The 18686-nt window shown below is 40.1% G+C and overlaps 1 protein-coding gene across 1 annotated transcript in view; it reads right to left on the bottom strand.

The window, feature by feature from the left end:
- GREB1 (growth regulating estrogen receptor binding 1) overlaps positions 1-10062 on the bottom strand; it is a 336727-nt gene extending 326665 nt beyond the window's left edge. Inside the window, exon 1 of the mRNA XM_033939035.1 lies at positions 9896-10062. The gene's annotated coding sequence lies outside the window, so the exon portion shown is untranslated. The remainder of the gene's footprint in view (positions 1-9895) is intronic.
- Positions 10063-18686: the final 8624 nt, after the last annotated feature.

The following is an 18686-nucleotide window of genomic DNA, read 5'->3' as shown; positions in this document are numbered from 1 at the left end:
ATTCTTCACAAAGCTTTGCAGTAAATTACTTTCACAGCTGTACAAACAATTTTCAAGTGGTGTGTACAGAGCCGTCAGAAGCGGCACTCCAGATATACAAGATATCAATTTATGGGGCTTTTTGCTGCTGGTGCTTCCTCATAGGCTCGCGTACCACTAAATATCTATACAATATTATTTTTATTAGATTATATTTTATAGAAGTCCAGCTTTTAAACTTAAATACAAATTTAATCAAGACTTATCTTTAAAGTCCTGGGTCAAACTTTAGCTGATACCACAAGCTAAAGTTTGACCCAGAACTTTAAAGAAAAATCTTGATTAAATTTGTATTTAACTTTAAAAGCTGGACTTCTATAAAATATAAACTAATAAAAATAACTTAGATATTTAGTGGTACGCGAGCCTATGAGGAAGCACCAGCAGCAAAAAGCCCCATAAATTGATATCTTGTATATCTGGAGTGCCGCTTCTGACGGCTCTGTACACACCACTTGAAAATTGTTTGTACAGCTGTGAAAGTAATTTACTGCAAAGCTTTGTGAAGAATTCTTCAACATATAAATGGAATGATTTGCACAAATTTGTGAAATCTGAACAAAAACAGAAGCATCTACACACATCAGTGCCTGGTCTGTATATAAATATCAGTCTCTCAAAAATTTCTAGCACATAAAAACTCTTGCAAATCCATTTGTGCACAGAAAAATAGGTGTCAATATGTGCTGACTCTTGTTTTTGTTCCAACTTGCGCAAAAGCTCTGTTGCCTCCCATCAGTCTTTTAAACTTGCACACACTTCTGGATGCAGAAGATGACAAAATCGGAAGTTAAATCTTTTTTTTTTTTTTAATCTTTATTCATTTTTTAAAACGCACAATAAGTATAACACAGAAGACAATCATTTTATACTTTAACATTACTTATTATATCATCAAATTATTTCTTTCATCAAATATCCTCCCTCCCTTATATCCAACAATTAATCATAAACAAAAGAAATCATAAAATATGTCATCACATTGCATTTGTACAAGTGTAGATGCCCTCCAGACGTGGCCCTAAAGAGATGAGGTTTGTGTGGGGCTGGGGCTGGGGGGGAAGAACGGGGCAGAGATGGGGGTGGAACCACTCAGTTGGAGTTCTCTAGCAAAGTTTTGGGCATCACCATTGACTCCTCACTATCCTTCAAAGACCACCTCAATTCCTTGAAAAAAAAATGCTTTTGTAGCGTGGCCGGCCCTCAAGGCTCGCAGTAACCGGCCCACGCTTCTAATATTCTCCCCAGCGTGCTTCCTCAAGATGTAGGAAGTCCCTGTTGTGCATAAACTTAACCTATGTGTATAAACAGGATGGCCTCACACAGGTAAGTAATGAAACAAAAATTAAATTTATTGTTCAACTGGCAAGTCCAAAAAAAATGCATCAAAAGAAAATGTATTCCAAAAGGTCTTTGGCAAAAACATACAACATAATATGATAGTAACCAGCCTGGTCTGGATATCTGTCTCAAAGTTCTTTATCAATGTCCCAGGTGTAACAGAGTCTCTTGATAGTCCTTGACTCTCCCAGAGTCTTATTCAATAAATTGGCAAACTAGGTATAGTACACTGCACTGGGCAGCGATGCCCATTAAATGCAGTAGCAAAAGCCTGACAGATTTGTCAAAGGGCTCCTTGTTATCAATAGAAAAGTATCCTGCAAACTATTCAACATGGTACTGTGTAAATCCTGTACCAAGCTTCCAGGATATTCACACCTTCTGAAAGGAACTTGCTGAAGTTCTTTTCCAACAGCAGCCCTCTTGGTAAGCAAGGCAAAAAAACTTCTCATACAAGAAAACCCTTGGCTAGCATACATTTCATTAGGTAGCAGACTTCAGGAAAATCCTTATGCTCAATAGAAATGGAAACATTCAAAAAAAAACCCTAACACAAAAAGCAATTCCAAACTAATTGGTTTCCATTTCCTCACATAGTCCCACCTCTGGTAAAGTGTTACAATCCATAACTTCACCTTCAGGATTTCCCAGGGTTGTATCATCTGGTTCTGTGTCCAACATTTCAATGTCCCTTGTCTCAGGGGGACTTGGAGGCTCCTTCCACCTGAGAGCTTCTCCTCTGTCTCCTTTCCTCTTGGTCAGCCAGCTCTCTAAATGCTGCCAAGCTGCTGTACCACGCCCAGCCCTACTCCGGGGCTGAACTTCCTTCAGCTGTGGTTGCCTTTTCCCCTGCTTAGCCAGCTTTCCACAAAATGGAGGATTTAAAGGGGCCCTACCAGTTTTCATCAGGCTGTGTTCTGCCTTAGGTTTAAACACAGCCTGTGCTTCCTGTTCTTGTTCTTGCCTAACATGGTTAGCCCGGACTAGTTTCAGGGGGTGTTTTTTATCATTCTTCCCTGGCACAAGGCTGGCATTGGACTCGGGCTTGTGACAACGTCTACTATTGTAAAATGGCAAACATCTCAGCACACATGACAGTATCATGTAAAATAATTATAGCAATGGCAAATATCCTTGCTTTATTTTTATTTTTTTATATTTATTTAATTTTTCAATTAAGTACAGAATTGTGCTTAACATGAAATATAACGATATTAGTACGTCCAATCATCTATTGGGTTAAACAGAAATAAACCAAAAAGCAATATTTAACTTAAACATAGTCCTCAAATTAAGAAGGAGGAGAGAAACAAAAAAGAAACTCTTCCAGGAAAGAGAACATATTATCATAATAAGAGGAAATTAAAGTGAGACTGATGGCAGAATAACAGACTTGAATTATTCCAGAAATCACTGGGGTGCAAACGAAACTCCTTTCCCTTCTAAAAAGAAACGTAATTGATCTGGATCATAAAAAATATACTTATTGTTTTGAAATACAACAAAATATTTACAGGGAAATCTTAGCTGAAAGGAGGCACCTAATGAAACAACTTTGTCCCGATATGTAAGAAACTCTTTCCTTCTTGACTGAGTCCATTTAGAAACATCCGGATATATATATATATATTCTTTCTCCCAAAAAAGAAACTTATCCATGCTTTATTAATAAATATAAATGTCTAATCAAGCTGTATTCATTAACAGGTAACGTTTGATATCTTTTTCCTTCCTCTGGCTCTACTGCTTTCTCTCCCTTCAAAGACCAACATTCGCCAGTGGAAGTTCACGTTCCTGATAGTGTTCCTTCCACCCTTAGAAAGGAGCAGACAGATCAAGATTTTTCCTTATCTTTGATAATCCTTTGAAAGGGTCTCACTCTGTGCTAGCAGCTGAGAAGTGTCCTTAGAAGTGTGGAGAACAGAACTGGGCAGACTAGATGACTCTTTCTATGTTCCCCGTATCTGTCTCAACAGCAGACTATGGACTTTGCTTCCAGGAACTTGTTCAAACCTTATCCCTGTTACTCCATCCTCTGGCAATGAGTTCCAGAGCTTAACTATTCTTTGAGTGAAAAATATATTTCCTCCTAATTGTTTCCCAATAAAGGTATTTCCTGATAAGCGATTTTATCAAATTTTAATAACACTTGAAACTTGAACTTCATTGAGTGTCCCCAAGTCTTCGTAATATTTGAAAGAGTAAAGAAATGTATTCACTTTTACCCATTCTACACTACTCAGGATTTTGTAGGCCTCAGACATATTTCCCCTCAGCTGTCTCTTTTCCAAGCCTTAACCTCTTTAACCTTTTATCATATGAGAGAAGTTCCATCCCTTTATCATTTTGGTCGCTCTTCTTTGAATCTTTTCTAATTCCACTATATCTTTTTTGAGATATGGCGACCAGAATTGAACACAAAACATGTCCCAATGAAAAAGCCAGACAACTCAGATTCATATAGATCTCCACACAAACCATATGCCAGTAGAACCTCTCACCACAGTCACATGCAGAATACAGGTCAACTCTCATCAATTACAGAATAAAGGACCAAAACTTAGAAATTGTCCCATAGTACGGACTCAACCTTACTCTTCTCTACTCCCCCATACCTCCCCAGCATCAGCCTTACCATTCCCTTGCTACACCCCATCCATTCTTGTATCCCAGAATTAGAATTACCCTTCTCTATTCCCCTACCCCTTCCTGTAGCACAGCATCAGCTATGCCCTCTCCCTCCCCCTAGATCAGCCCACCACACATATACACACAGACACACAAACAAAACACATCAGCATTAAATATAAAACCTTTTATTAAACCCATCTGAGCACTGTAGAACCTATCCCCACCCAGAAACCCACCAACATGAAATAAAAAAACATTTTTCTTTTTAATCTGGGTAGACCAGAGCCCTTTCCTACCCAAGCCCATCAGCATTAAACAGTCCACTGTTAATCCGATTTTGAAAAGAAAAAAAAAAAGAATTAGATTCAGAACAAATGTTGTTGCTGACCAATCTCTGTTGTGCCATTCTTTGGGAAGGTGCTAGAGAAGATGATTTTGGTACAATTGGAGGAGTATGTTCATACACTAGGATGTTTAGATCCTCTGCAATTTGGCTTCAGAAAAGCTCATAGTGTTGAATTACTGTTGACTTCAGTTGTTGAGACCCTAAGGGAGGGATTGGATCGATATGAATCATATTGTGTTGTGCCACTGAATGTCTCTGGTATAATAATAATAATTTATTCTTACATACTGCCAGACCACGAATAGTTCAAGGCCAGGGATCTCAAAGTCCCTCCTTATCGGCTTTACTATTTAAAAAAGGGAGAGATGGTGGACCCTGGAGTGGTGGGGAAGGAGGGAGAGATGCTGGATGAAAAGGTAGTTGAGACCAAAAAAAGGAAAGATGCCATACCTCTGGGGAGGGGAGGGAAACGGAAGGGGAGGACAGAGATGGCAGATGGATGGTTAGCACGGAGAAAGAAGAAAGAAGGAGACCCTGACAAGCAAGTTATCAGAAGACATCCAGAGCCTGGGATCAACAAGATTTGAATAATGACCAGACAACAAAAGGTAGAAAAACTAATTTTATTTTCTGTTTTGTGATTACAATATGTCAGATTTGAAACGTGTATCCTGCCAGAGCTGGTGTTAGACTTCAAATGTAAGCTAGGATTTAACAGAGAGAAGAAAAGTCTTTTTTGTTTGTTTATTTTGTTTACACCACAGCACCAGTGTGGTTAGGAGAAGGCAAAGGGGGTGAAGAGGCTATAAAATAAACCCACCAGGATGTTTGAAAAAAAACACCCAATTGGGCAGGAAAATCGAATCGAATCAAAATTTTTTTTCCTGAATCGGGCAGCACTAGTATGCAAATTTACACATCTTGCTTAGGTTGAAACCAATGCTTTCTCAATTCGATTTTCGATCTGTGGTACAGGCTTTGATACTAACCCAACTTGATTATTGTTATATGTTGCACCTTGGTTTGACAAAAATGAAATGTAAATCTCTGTAGCATTTGATGAGCTCTGCAGCAAGATTAATAACTGGTACTCCAAGATTTGAACATATCACTCCAGTTTTGAAAAAATTGCACTGGCTTCCAATCCCAGAGAGAATATGCCACAAAGTGCTTTCAACTAAGCACTAGGTGGTATATTCTTTTGCATCAGCATGTTTTCAAAAGTTTTGGGAAGTCTATCAACCTAACTGGAGGTTACAATCTGAGGGTGGGATGAAGCTTGGAAACAAGAATACACTGTAAGAAAATTAGGGATTAAAACTTTGGAATTCGCTCCCTGGGGTCATGAGATTATGTAAAAATTGTATAAACTTCAGGAAACAGCTGAAAACTCAACTGTTTGTCGATGTCTTTATGTAATATGTGCAGAGGGACCATCGACCTATTTCTGGGCCATGCTGTGACCCTACGGGTCAATGGATGTTTAATGCAGTGAGTGCAGTAAGATGATGTAAGAATACCAGCCTTGATAACTGAAATGTAAATGTCAACTTTTGCATGAAATGTAAATGTCAACTTTTGCATATTTAATGGCTATTTGGTTTGCTTTAATACTATGTATGCTATTTTGTGCACCGCTTTGATTCTAAGCAGTTTATAATTTTTTAAATTAAATAATTATACAATTTTGTATTTATGTTTTTTTGGGGTTTTTTTTATCTTGTGCTTGCTTCTCTACAACTTGCTCCTTCAATGCCTGTACTGCCGGGGAGTGGAGAAAGCTGGGTGGGTAGGGTGGGTGGGCTGGATGGTTTCATGGGATGGGCTGGGTGGGTTAATTGCCCTTTTGCCACAGCAGGCTCCTGCTCGTGTATTTTTAATTTCTCCAGGTCCTGAGTGTGTAGAGGAAGAACGAAGCACCTGGGCCGCGCTACAGAGCTGCCTGCAGTAAATTTAAATTAGCCACAAAGCATGCTGACAACTGCGTCAGCAGCTGCCAGAGAACTCGGACCAATGGGTGATTAAATGGCTCCGGCACCAGCTCAATGCCAGATGCCCAACTTTGAGTACTACTTTCCCCAGCAAAGCAAAAAAAAAAAAAAAAATCCATCAAATTGTATGTGTGCTGAGGTGCTGCCATTTGTGTTACATGTGGCTTACTAAGGCTGACTTCAGCTGTGCAGGTAAGATTTGTGATGGAGCAGACTGGGCAGGCCTGAGTCAAGATTGGGTGGGCCTGGGCCCGCCAAGGCCTGTCTGTAGCTATGTCCCTGGTTCAGGTTCCAGCTGAAAAACTGTGCCCCACCCCCTGCTGCCGCCACAACTCAGTCTCTCTCCCCCCCCCCACTCTGAGAGAAAGTCCATCCTATGTGCATAACTTTTAATTAAAACTAATTAGTGTCAATAATATCCCAATTATTGTGCTAATTGACTCATGATTCAATTAAATTGGGTGCACACACAATTTTTAGCGCTTTTATAGAATTTGGAGAGTAACCAGTTAAGTGCCATAGAAAACTAGTGGTTACCCCTAACAAGTGATTATTTAACCTGTGAGGAGCCTTTTTCTGGCTGGTTAAATCACTGTTGAATACTGATCCTTTGGCTCTGAGGTAACCATCCTGTATAATAAGAGTGTCTCATGTCTCTATTTATTTTAGCCATTAAGGGCTCCTTTTACTAAGGTGCGCTAGCGTTTTTAGCACACGCACAAAATTACCACGCGCTAAACCACACGGTAAACTTCTAGAATAACGCCAGCTCAATGCTGGCGTTAAGATCTAGCGCGCGCGGCAATTTTGCATGCACTATTCTGCGCTTTAAGGCCCTAACGCACCTTAGTAAAAGGAGCCCTAAATTATAGAAGTATTTTTCCCTATCTATCCTGGTGGGATCACAATCTGACTAATGTACCTAGGGCAATGGAGTGTTAGTGACTTGCCCAGGGTCACAAGGAGCAGCACTGGCCTTGAACCTGCAACCTCAGGGTGCTGAAACTGTGTAGCCCTAACCACTAGGCTATTCCTCCACTCTATGTCCAGCTAGCTCACCTATGAACTTCTAAACAGATGTTTAGGAATTAAGTGGAGTTCAGAAATGGACATATCAGATCTCTTTGTTTAAAGTATAAACAATTTCTTCCAGAGGAAAGTGTTATTATTCAGCAATACAATGACATTAAATTCCTTATTGCAGAAAAAATCAAAAGCAATCTGATAAACAGCTTTCCAGATATGACAAAATTTGCATTTCAGAATGATCAATTTGCAGATTTAGCAAAATTGATGGACATTGGTGCCACATTCTTAGCATCTAGTTCAGATTGTGAGCGTGGTTTTAGTCTAATGTCTAGAAAGGATTGGACAAATTCCTACTGGAAATGGGAATAGAGGGGTACAGATAAAAGATTACTGCACAGGTCCTGAACCTGTTGGGCCGCCGCGTGAGCGGACTGCTGGGCACGATGGACCTCGGGTCTGACCCAGCAGAGGCATTTCTTATGTTCTTATGTTCTTAATGTTAGTATGAAAGAATAATAATTTCTTTTCAGCTAACAGTTAAAAATAACTTAAACTTTTTCTCACAGGTTCATCAATTCAATAAATGTAGACCTATTTTTTTTCCATTACAGCTGTTTTATCCAATGCACGCTCACCCTTTTTACAGCAGGAAGATGTAATAAAAAGGAAGCTTCCATATTGGTTTACTTGTGATATTAACTTTTTTTTTTTAAGTATATAACATTTACTTATTAAGTACCACTACTGTACTGCATTGTCCATATCCTCCACTCAGCACATGAAATATATATACATTTGCTACAAAAAAAGTGAGATATGTTTTCAATTTGCTCAAATTAACAAAAACAGAGTGTTTTCTCCCTTTTAGGGTAAAACCAAACCAAGAACCACAGCTAGCAATTCAGTAGCAATGTATCTACATTAAACGACAATATACAAAAAATAAGAAACCTGAAAGCAAGCGTAGGAGAAAATGATCTTTTCTTGAAGAGCACTGTATATGTTACAAGTACTTTTTAAAAGTGCATCTTTAACTGAGCCATGCTTATGTACATTTAGGTTATTATTTTATTCCATCCAGTCCGCACTAAATAATGAAATGCAAGCTTTTTCTAATTATGACCAGGATAGCCATGCAAATGATTACTCGCAATTGGAAGAATTGGGATCACCTTAGTTTTCCTTTTTGGAGGGTGAGCTTATGTTTAACTTATAAGTATGAGAAAATGAATGCTGACATGCTGGGGAATAGAAAGATATTCAAACTAGTTTGGGGTCCATTGAAGTCTTTTGTAGATTTGCTATAGTTGTCCTTTATCTTTATTTTCCGTTGTTTTTTACCCACACATCCGGGGGGGGGGGGGAGGGAGCGGGAGGGGGGTATATCTTTTGTTTTGGTATTATTCCTGATTGTAATGATGGATGGGGGAGGGAATTTTTATCTTTTGTATAGATACTGATTGATTATAAGTGCTTGGTTGATTATTATTATTTGTATATAAATTATATTGCACTTTTTGTTGGCATTATAAACAAAATAAAGTTAAAAAAAGAAGCATTTTCCCACTGTAACAGTATCTTTGTAACAACCCCCTAATGAATAAAACTATTTTCTCAAGAAAAGAGCCTAAAATGTACGCGTTGACTATTAGACGGCTAAACCACATGAGAGGGGGCAAAAATGTTTGTCAGTGTTATTTAAAAGAAAAGCAAGCAAATACAGTATTTGGCAAAAAAGACTCCTCGATGGACAGACCGCTTATCACATTCTGCTATTCAAGGAAAACCGATAGGAAACAACAGATCTAAAATGTGGACAGGCAGATCTGCCAGAGTTTTTAGAGGAGTACAAAGGAGTGAAAGCATTCCTCATGGCTCTCCCCTCCATTTCCAACCTTATACAATAGAGCTCTCCCACCAACAAGCTTTCTATACCATCCCCACCCAAGAGATACTTTTCAGCCTGCATCCCTGAACTTTCCTCAGATTTCCTAAATAATGCAACCTTGCCCACTCAAGCTGATTGAGAGCAGAAGCAGCCAGCCAGCTAGCGTTTGAGTGAGAGGAGCAGGCAGTCAGGGCTCCTGGTCTCCGATACTGGCCAGGTTTGACAGTGACATGGCCCCTGTGTGCACATCTCCAGCCCCGGGTTGGAGGAGGGGCAGGACAAGCGCCCCAGCTCTAAAACGTGCAACATTTTCTTTCCAGCCATGTCGTCTGTAAACCACCTCTCATCGTTACACTACTTCCCTTCTCTCCATCTCACTCATAAGTTCCCCCTCGCTTTTTTTGGACTATCAAATCCCGCTAGGTGCCGGGCAAGAAGGGCTGTTTCTCTTACACCCCCCCCCCCTCCCTTCTAAGCAAACCCTCCAATTTCTTCCAGCATAGTTCACGTCACTGCCACGGGCTAACTAGTAAACAATTCCTCATCTGACATTCTGCCCAGATACCGATTTATTTTCTTTTTTAGTCGGGCTTATTTCTTTGCAGGGCACACGAAGAACCAGCTCCTTACCTTCTGCGGATGCCACTTCCCAGCCAGTTGGAGCGGGCAACGGGAGAATCGAGGGAAGTCTCTTTCTCTCTCCCTGCCGCCTTCTTCGTCTCTCTTTGCAAAGAGTTGTACAGCAGAGAGCAGCGTGTCTGAACGCAGGTCTCCCAGCACCGTTCCGCCAGGACTAATTGTACAGGCACCACACCGCTAGGTGCCAGGCAAGAAAGGCTGCTTCTCTTACCCCGCCTTTCCCTCCCTCCAAGTGGTATCTTCCGACCCCCCCCCACCGGCCTTTATGTGATGCGCTGGACTGAGTAACTTGTACAGCTGGGGGGAAGGGGAGAGACCAGAGAAGGCGAGGTGCGGGATAACGCTCACCTTAAGAGTTGTCTTGGGAAAATTCAGCTCCCTAAACGAATGTTTATTAAAAAAAAAAAAAAAAAACCCTTGCCATGAACCAATGTGAGGAGGGTTTTAGATCAAAAAGGATGGTGTTAGTGGTGGTCTTCATTGGTTTGAAATGCTCATTCTGTGGCAGGACCGATGCAAGGGAATTAGGCGCCCTAAGCAATTTTTCAACTTTGAAATCGACCCCCCCTCCCAACAAAAAAGATTAACTTTTAGCAACTACTCCATATGTACTTCTAATGTCATGACAATAAGACATAATTTATGTTATGTTTGGAATAATGGTTACATATATGAGGTTCAATAAAATAAAATTTTCACTGCCTGTTTCTATTCTGACCATTTAATCCGTTTCATGGTTATTACAAAAAATATTTTTTTACATGGGGGGGGGGTGTCAAAAAATGATGGGCCCTGAGTGCCACATACCCTAGGCACGCCACTGCTTTTAGGTCCCTTGGTATTCCAGCAATCATGATCACCTCAACATCATTCACCCTAAAACAAGCTGGAGGAAATGGGCTATTTCAAAATGTTGTGTCACTGTTGTTAAAGGTACCTCCTGTTGTTTCTTTATGTGACTGCAGCAGTTGCTGTTGGATGCCCACCTGAAGCTGTGGCCCTAGGTAACTGCCTAGTTCCTGCTAATGGTTGGGCTTCCCTGTTCTGAAGTTAAAATTTGTAATACGGCTTTTATTTATTTATTTTATTGTATCACTTCTGCACTGATTTTTTTCCCTTTGTTTCCTATGTAATAAATAGCTCAGAAGTAAAAAAAAAAAAAAAAAAAATCTGGCTAAAAAAGAAGTAAAGTGAAAAAGTGTGTTTTAAAATGGAAGTAAAGTTAATTTTAACTTCAGAAGCTCTCTTCTCCAGACAGTCCCAAATACTCTGGATTCCTGAACCAGGAGTAGTCCAAGGATATGCTTCAACCATTTTTTTCTGTAGACAATTTATTTGTTTCCACCCATTCCACTCCATTCAGGATTTTATAGATCTCTATCATATTTCTCCTCAGCTGTCTCTTCTCCGAGCTGAAAAGCCCTAACCTCATTAGCTTTTCCTCATATAAGAACTGCTCCAACCCCTTAATCATGTTGGTCACCCTTCTATGCTTTTTTTGAGATGTGGTGACCAGAAAGCACACAGTCTTCAAGATGTAGCCTCACTTTGGAGTAATACAGAGGAATTCATCTTTTTTATTATTATTATTATGTTTATTAATTATTATACAAACAAAATATATTTGATAAATAAAGGCACAATTCAATAGTATAGGTTTAGGATATATAAACATAAAATATTATACAATGCCATTTAGATCACAATATCAAGGTGATCAAAACTTTGAAAACAAAAAAACAAACCCTGAAGCATGGGAAAATTACAGGAATTAAACACACACCCCCTTTTACAAAAGCATAGTGCGATTTTTAGTGCCAGCCACGGTAGTAATAGCTCCGACACTCATAAAATTCCTATGAGTGTAGGAGCTGTTACCACAGCTGCTGGTGCTAAAAAAAAGTGCTATGCTTATGTAAAAGGAGGGGTATGAAAAAGAAAAAAAATAAGATATACAAAAAAAATTGATCAATTACAATTATTGCCCCTTAAACAATTATTTCTCGAAGTCTAACTTGCCCCATGACTAGCTATGGGAAGTTCCAAACTCTTAGCATCTAATAAATCTTTAGTTGTTCAGGGTCATAAAACAAATACCCCCTTTTACAAAACCATAGCCCCCCCCCCCTCCCTTTACAAAACTGCACAAGCGATTTTTAGCACAGGCCAGTGAGCTGAATGCTCTGCGCAGCTCCCGACACTCATAGGAACTCTATGAGTGTTGGGAGAAGCGCAGAGCATTCATCGTTCTGGCCTGTGCTAAAAAATGTTTTTACAGTTTTCTAAAATGGGGGGGGGGGGGGTATTTCTGAGGTATGTGTATACTGTATAGTAAATCTTAGAAACTGGTGGTAAAGAAGTCTTTGGAATACACAGGGCTTTTTTCCCAAATATTTTTAAGCAAGTTCCATGGGGACATAAATGGATGTTTTGGAAAATCAATGGCGAATATTTAAGAAATGTAAAGTATTTTCCTTATTCTCAAGTTTTTTAAGTACTAATCCCTTATCTTGAATCAAATAAAATTGCACCTTTTGGAATTCAGCAGATTGAGCTATCAAAGTGTCCATCCTAAGCTCAGATTTCTTAGGGGGGGGATTTATAAAAGGCGATATGAACACACAACCTTAATAGCACACAATAACCACTAAAGACGCCCATTCTATTCTATGGGTATCTTTAGCAGTTAGCGCACACTAAAGTGATAGCACAGGCTAACATGCTTGTCACCCTTTGATAAATTCCCTCCTAAGTGTCTAATTACCATGTCCAAAGAAGAACATGTAGAAGACACCAACTTAGTAAGAGCAGTTAATGAATTATGCACTAGTCTCCTACAACAGTAGCTTCCACTAATGTCTTTCTTCCTCACATCTGATATGATAACGTGTTTCCCCAAAAATAAGACGTACCCTGAAAATAAGCCCTAGTCCTGGGATTTGCTGGCAGTTTCCCTTCCCTCCCTCCCATCCCTTGTGCAGCAGGACCCTTGAGAGAACACCGCCTCCCCGAGCACCTGTCCCCACCGCGCAGCCAAACCCCCAACCTTCCCTCCCTGCCATCAGAACCTGGCTGCAAGGTCTACTTACCTCCTTAAGCAGTGTCAGCCCGGCAGTACTCTAACAGGCTGCTTCGGCCTTGTCCGCCCCGTAAACTCTGCCGCATTACTGATGATGTCATCTAGGGAGGTCAGTTTTTAAGATTTTGCAAATTAAGTTATGTATGCAATCTTTTTATTTATTTATCATTTTCAAAATTATATCAAGCATGTTAACTTGTACAGAAAGTTAAACATAAGAACAAATTCCATCAAAATTGACATTACAACAATCAGAAAAGAAAAAAAAAATGTATGCAATCTATATATTTTTTTTCATGTGCTTTCCTTGCTTTCAGTAATGAGCTGATTGGAGCACTGTTTAGTCAGAAAAAAAGGGTAGCTTTTTAGCAAGAAACCTAAAACTGTGTTTTTTTTCATATGCTCTGCTTCAGTTAATGGATGTTTTCCTCTAATTAGAAAATAAAATTGCTGTTTGTCCACAAAAATAGGTTTTGATGTGCTTTGTTTATGTGGTGCCTTATTAAATTTATTTTGAGCTTAATAAAGCAAAAATAAAAACCCAGAGAGCTATTTAGCAGATCGCATTAAGGACGTCCAAACTGTGTCTAAGTTCCATCCATAGAAATCAGGTCTATCTGAAGCCCAAACTATGCTCAAAAGTAGACCTGGTTTTCATTCATCTACAATGTAGGCATGAGATGGACGCTCTAGGTTGCTTAGCATTATGCAAATGAATTGAAGGATGCCCATAATGAAGCCTTGCCCAAATCACGCCCATTCCACACCCACGCCTATTCCGTTAGACGTGAGTTTTCCCAATGAGCGTCCATGAAATTGTGGACATGCCTACAAAGTGATGTCCACATTCTTTGGATGTCCATGTGCCAATTATCGCTCGTTAAGATCCTTAAATGGCTCATTAACCATTTCGTTTGGACACCTAAGGCCCGCTAAGCGTTAGGCAGGATTTAGGCGCCCTTTATAGAACCGGGGCCTTAGTGTTTAAGTGGTTTCCAGCAGCAAACATACATAAAATTTATCATAAAACATAATAATTTTAAAAACCCCAACAATCTCTCTTATCCGATCTTATATGGTGAACAGTGTATCAAAAACAAACAAAAACTCTGTGGAGATTGTGATGTTCAGGATGCAGGCTTTATTAAGAAATATACAAATTCATAATCCACATAAAATATATCTAGGACCCAAACCGTAGGGAACTTGTCCCAATACAGTCTGTGTTTCGACAATACTGTCTTCCACAGGGGGTCCCTAAAATCCTGATATAGAAACACGTGGATTAAAGACTGAAAACAATACTGAGTCGTAACTCTGCGCGAATGAGGATTACTCAAAAGCGGGGGAAAAAAGGCAGTTGACAAAAAAATTGGCCTCATTAAAGGTAGGCATCAACAAAGAGTTGTGTCTTTAGTACATTCTTAAAGTTATCACAGTTCACACGCAATCTTAGATGTCCAGGTAGATTATTCCAGATGTACCCCAGCAATATAAAACATTCTTGTTATTGAGAACACAAGTCCAAGATTTAGTTTAGTTTACTAGCTAGAAAATAGGAGATTTTTCTATTTCCTGAATTAATGGCTACATGCTGATTGCGCACTTAGCATGCAACCATTAAAAATATTGATGCATGAGCCCTTACCACCACCCATTTTGTAGGCAGTCAGGGCCTACCTGCTAAACAGCGCTGTCACGCCCACTTTCCACCCCCAAACATACTCCCTTCAATAAAAACAGGATGCCAGTATATATCCCATGGTAAACTTTTTTAATGTGTGATGAGCAGCACAATATTAACTGTTTAACATCCTGATTACTGTATCAACAGATATTATCTAAGAGCCCAGAAGATAGAAAGTTTCAATAGGATAGAATTAAATAGCCTTGGAACTATCTGAATATTGCCAGATAGTTATTCATTTATACTGTATATTGCCTATCAGTGGAGGTTGTCTAAACAGTTTACATTCAGACACTCAAGCATTTTTCCTTATCAGTCCCAGTGGGTTTACAATCTACCTAATATACCTGGAGCAATAGAGGATTAAGGGCTAGATTCACTAACCCCCAATTGTATCTCCGATCCATTCCCAATTGCATGCAGGCTGACAAATTCACAAAAGGCCTTCATGCAAATGGGGATGATCGTTGACACGCCCCCCCCCCCCCCCCCAACATGGATCGCTAGAGCATGCACAGACCCTGGAGCATGCACAGACCCTGACAGTAGTGACAGGAGAAGCAGCCTCCTGTCACTGTTGTCAGGGCTTCTGCCGGCTTTAAAAAATTTTTTTTTTAATAGGCCGCAAAATATCAGGCCTATTAAAAAAATGAAAAAAAGCCTCCCGACCGGCATGGCCCACCCCCCGTTAAAAGTTGGGAGCAGGAGGGGTGCTCAATCCCTCCTGTTCCATAGGCCTCCACCACCCCCGACTGGCCCGGCCCGGCCCCCCATACCTCCAAGTTGGGAGCAGGAGGGGTGCTCAATCCCTCCTGCTCCTCCGGGTCCAGCGACACATCTGCCTTGGCCTTATGCCCCGCCCCAGTACATCATGTGATGCACAGGGAAGAGCCTAAGGCCCTTATTGGCTCAAGCACCTCGGGTTCCTCCCCCCTTGGGAGGGGCCTGAGGCACCTGAGTCAATCAGGGACTTCCTTAGGCTCAGCCGGGCTGGTCTGGGGGGAGGCCTAAGGAGCAGGAGGGACTGAGCACCCTTCCTACTCCTAACTTTTAACAGGGTGTTGGGCTGGGCCCGGGGGGTGAGTTGGTTGGTGGCAGGAGGGAGTTGGCATCCCTCCTGCCATATTCACTTGGGCAGGAAGGGCAGCATCGGGTGGTGGCAGGAGGGAGTGGGCATCTCTCCTGCTATTTGTGGGTTGTTGGGGGGGCCTTCAGCTGTTTTTTGACAGGTCATAGAAACATAGAAGATGACGGCAGAAAAGGGCCACAGCCCTCAAGTCTGCCCACTCCAACAACCCTACCCCCTTGAATTTACCCCCCTAGAGATACCACATGTGTATCCCATTTCCTTTTTACCCCCCTAGAGATCCCACATGTGTATCCCATTTCCTTTTAAAATCCAGCACGCTGCTGGCCTGAATCACCTGAAGTGGAAGTTCATTCCAACGATCGACCACCCTTTCGGTGAAGAACTTCCTGGTGTCGCCATGAAATTTCCCACCCCTGTCTTTCCATTTTTTTTAATGGGACAGATATTTTGCATGTGTAACACAGGCAAAATATCTGTGCCATGGAAAAAAAAAATGAATAAAAAAGACAGGCAGGCCTGTCAGAAAACCTGCAGACCTGTCGGTAACTCAGTTACCAACAGGTCTGCAGCAGTCAGGTTTGACAATAGTAAAACCCGATTCAAAATAGCCAAACAATTGTTAGTGAATCAATCACTTGGCTATTTTGCATGGGGTTTTACTAATTTGCATGGGACGATCGGGATCAGATCACTACAGGGGTTAGTGAATTGGGTTGGAGGGAAATCGGGTCGCAAAGGGCTGGCAAACCAATCAGTACACGATCTGTTTGCTTAGTGAATCTAGCCCAGTGACTTGCCCAGGGTCACAAGGAACAACATGGGGCTTGAATCCACAACCTCAGACCACACCTCCTACACAGTTCAGCAATTTTGTTGAACTGAGATTTATTATAAAATATGAACCAAGGGAAATTTCACTTTAAAAGTGTTGATGTTTCAGGGAGTTAATCTGTATGGATGCATTTGCAGTGGACAGTGATGTAGGTGGAGACTTCCCTCCAGTGGTGAAATACTGAACACAGCTTGACATTTTAATGCAGCACTGCTATCCACAAATGCATCCTATTAGTAACTATTCAAATATTGTTCCTCATCCTTCCAGACTCCTATTGAAAGGTCACTTGGACACACAAAGTCAGAGGCTTGAAGAAAGTACAAGAGAGGTTTATTACAGCATAATGCAGTTAACAGCCTGCCTACTAGAGTGTTAGAATCAGGAAATGCATGGACTTTTTATGCCCTTTTCGCAAACTAATATATGCAAAAACTACAATTTTCATTTGTTACTTCTATAACTTTTCTACAATTATTATTGGTCCTAAGCTCACACTAGCAGGTTACTTATCTAACTCTTACAGTTCTAAATGTTAAATGTACAGAAGGGCAGGGTACATCATGGCTCAAACTCTTATCTATTTAGCTTACAATGTGGTAAGGCATTTGAAGGCAGATGAAGTCAATAGATTGTACACTGTTTTCAGCTATGTAGGCCAGAGCAATATTTTAAACAACAGTTAACCATTTCATGACCCTACACTATAATTTATTTTTATAATTTCTTATTATTATTTTGTTAATTTTTCCTGATCAATCATATACTGTAATCTATGATAGCAATGCTCTAAACCAGGGGTGTCAAAGTCCCTCCTCGAGGGCCGGAATCCAGTCGGGTTTTCTGGATTTCCCCAATGAATATGCATTGAAAGCAGTGCATGCAAATAGATCTCATGCAGATTCATTGGGGAAATCCTGAAAACCCGACTGGATTCCGGCCCTCGAGGACCGACTTTGACACCTGTGCTCTAAACACAAATAGAAATATATAAAACATGGGATATGATGCCATATAAGAACATCAAAAGTAGGCTTCACGAAGGTTTTTTCCAAGGTAGATATATATATATACTGTTTCTCTTCAAAAATACATCAGACAAGTATCTTAAAGTAACTTAGCATAACTCAAAGACCTCGGCAGTGATGCTGCGTGAAAATCTCATTTTAACATACGCAGACTTTACATCATCATCAAAATCGTCATCGGTCTAGAAATCTTAAAAGTGCATATAGTGCAATCTCTGTAAATATAAATATATCTTATTAGTATAATTACTCATCTTAAGCTGTGTTTTTGCAAATTAAGATGAGTATTTATACTAATAAGTTATACTTATATTTATAGAGATTGCGCTATATGCACTTTCAAGATTTCTAGACCGATGACGATTTTGGTGTGTATAGTCTGCGTGTGTTAAAACTTGATTTTCACGCAGCAACACCGCTGAGGTCTTTGAGTTATGCTAAGTTACTTTAAGATACTTGTCTGAAGTATTTTTCAAGTTTCAAGTTTCTTTATTTTTGATATACCATCTAGCAAAACAAGTGTCTTAAACGGTGTAGAAAACAAATGTCTAAAGATTGTAGAAAACAATTAAAATAGGTAAATAAAGCAATATATTATCAAATATTAAAAATACTAGACGGATTCACATTAACGTACATGAAACAAAAGGGAAGTTGGGGAGGGAAAGGTTGTTTAAAATACATCGAAGTAAAATGAATAAAAAAAGGAAGGTAAATGGGAAGTGGCAAAACATTAACATGGGGATCGCTTCAGAAGAAGCGTTTGATGTTTCAATGTTGAAGAGAAACAGCCATATAAGAACAGCATTCTGCCCAATTTCATTTTGAATATAATGCCATAAACTCCAGATAATCTGTGGTTTTCATTTCCCAACTGGGGAATTGTTTGCTAATGAAGTGAAAGTACAAGCTTTTTAGACTTTGGTCTAAGACGAGGCCTTTTCCTCCACATGTATATAAAATCATATAAACATTAACCCCCACTAGAGGTTTTTAGTGTGAGATGGCAAGGTAAGTGCTCGCACACTCATTGGAATTCTATGAGTGTTGGAGCATTTACTGCAAC

Source organism: Geotrypetes seraphini, chromosome 3 (genome assembly GCF_902459505.1).
Source record: "Geotrypetes seraphini chromosome 3, aGeoSer1.1, whole genome shotgun sequence".
NCBI classification, from domain to species: domain Eukaryota; kingdom Metazoa; phylum Chordata; class Amphibia; order Gymnophiona; family Dermophiidae; genus Geotrypetes; species Geotrypetes seraphini.
The sequence above is the reverse complement of the archived record's forward strand: the minus strand, read 5'-3'. Positions and strand labels throughout refer to the sequence as shown.